Raw genomic sequence first — 2,500 nt, 5'->3', positions numbered from 1 at the left:
CGGCTCTCCTATGTATCTTCTCTGTAGGAAGCTCAAAAACCTGAAGGGGCATTTAAAGGAGCTTAATAAGTTGCATTATAGTCACATTTCTTCCAGAGTTGCTAAAGCTGCTGCAGATTTAGAGTCTCACCAGACCATTTTTCAAAATGATAGGGATAATGCTCAGTTATTATTGCAGGACAAGCAGTTGAGGCTAAACCTGATGAACCTTAAGGCTGCTGAGAAGATGTTTTACTGTCAGAAGCTAAAGAATTCCTACTTCAAGGAAAGTGATAGAAGCTCTAGTTTCTTCCATGCTCTAATGAACCAGAAGCATAGAAGGAACTACATTCCTGCTATTCAGACTGGTTCTGGTTTACTTACCTCTTCTATAGATGAAATGGGTGAGGAGTTTGTAAATTATTTTCAGCAGCATCTGGGGTCTTCTAAGGATACTCAACCCCTAGTGGAGGCTATTGTTCACTCTGGTCCCTGCCTTGATGATTCTGCCTATGGCCCCCTGCTGGCTCCTGTGTCTAATGATGATATTAGGACTACTTTATTCAGCATTGGTGATGATAAAGCCCCTGGACCGGATGGTTACTCTTCTGTGTTTTTCAAGAAGTCTTGGGAGGTTGTGGGGGAGGATTTCTGTCTTGCAATTCAGGACTTCTTCTCTACTGGGGAGATATTGAGGCAAATTAATCATTCTGTTATTGCTTTAATTCCTAAATTGCCTAGTGTTACCTCAGTGGCTGATTTCAGGCCAATTTCTTGTTGTAATGTCATATACAAGGTCATTTCTAAAATTCTGGCTACCAGATTGGCTGCTGCTTTACAGAGTATTATTAGTCCTGCCCAAAATGCTTTTCTGGGAGGTAGGAAGATGACTGATAACATTAATTTGGTGCAAGAACTACTTAGGCAGTATGGCAGGAAAAGGGCTTCTCCTAGATGTTTGGTAAAAATTGATTTCAGGAAGGCCTTTGACTCTGTTCAGTGGGTTTTTTTGAGGCAGTTGCTATTGACCCTTGGCTTTCCTGCTAGGTTTGTTAGTTTAATTATGAAATGTGTTGAATCCACCTCCTTCTCTGTGTCAGTTAATGGGAACTTGTATGGCTTCTTTCAAGGCAAGAGTGGAATTAGGCAAGGGGACCCTTTATCTCCTTATTTATTTATCACTTGCATGGAATACTTCTCCAGAATGTTAGCTGTAGCCTCTAATCTGCCTGGCTTCCAGTTTCACCCTAAGTGTGATGTTCACAGACTATGTCATCTTGCTTTTGCTGATGATGTTCTTCTATTTTCTCGTGGTGATTTGGTTTCTGTGCAGATTCTTTATCAGCAGTTGTTGGAGTTTGGAAGGATATCTGGGTTGGAGATAAATGCCAGTAAATCTTCTATCTACTTTGGTGGGGTAAGCAATGCAGTTAAGCAGGGTATTCTCCAAACCACTGGGTTTATGGAGGGTATTTTTCCTTTCAAGTATCTTGGTGTTCCTCTCAGTCCTCATAGATTGCTTGCTAGCCAATTCTTTCCTCTTTTGCATAAGCTGGATTCAGTCATTCAGAGTTGGATGGGGAAGCATCTGTCTTTTGCTGGGAGACTTGAGCTCCTTAAGTCTGTCTTGCAGGGAATTGTGCAGTTTTGGCTTAGCATATTTCCCATGCCAGCTCAAGTTTTAAGGCAGATTACTAGAATTTGCAGGAACTTTCTTTGGAATGGCAACGTTTTGAAGGGGAATTCTGCTCTGGTGGCTTGGAGGACAGTCTGTCTGCCTAAGAATGAAGGAGGTTTGGGTTTGTTTGATTTAAAGGCCAGGAACAATGGCTTCTTGGCCAAGCATCTCTGGAATATTCACTTAAAAACTGATTCTCTATGGATTCAATGGGTTCATCACTTCTATTTGGCTCATATATCTATCTGGGAAGCAGATTGGCAGAGATCGTCTTCTCCTATGTGGAAGGCTATAATCTCTCTTAAAGACAGCTTGCTGCAAGAGAGTGGGACTTCTTATCAAACAATCAATATTATGCAGGGTTGGCAACAAGGTTCTGGCTCTTTTGCTGCTAATGCATATGAATTCTTTAGGCACAAAGGTGTTAAAGTCTCTTGGGAAAGAGTGGTTTGGGAGCATTGGTCTCTGCCTAGATACAGTTTTGTTCTTTGGCTGGCTGTTTTGGGAAGGCTTAGAACTAGGGACAGGCTCAAATTCATTCCCACTGATACTTATTGTCTTTTTTGTAGGCAAGAAGAAGAGTCTCATAGACATCTTTTCTTTGCTTGTAACTGGACAGCTACTCTATGGAGAAGGATTAGGTGTTGGTTAAGGATTAATAGGCATATGTCCACTCTGAATAGTGCCATGAGAGGCCTTAAAACTGGAAGGAGACGGCCTGATGCTAGAATGAGAAGAGTTTCCCTAGGGTTGGTGGTTTATTTGATTTGGCAGGAGAGAAACAGAAGGGCTTTTGAGGGTACTAGCCTATCTGTGGACTCTCTAATGCATAGATTTCAAATT

Source organism: Tripterygium wilfordii, unplaced genomic scaffold, assembly GCF_013401445.1.
Source record: "Tripterygium wilfordii isolate XIE 37 unplaced genomic scaffold, ASM1340144v1 ctg183, whole genome shotgun sequence".
Lineage (NCBI taxonomy): Eukaryota > Viridiplantae > Streptophyta > Magnoliopsida > Celastrales > Celastraceae > Tripterygium > Tripterygium wilfordii.
This window is presented reverse-complemented; position numbering follows the sequence as displayed.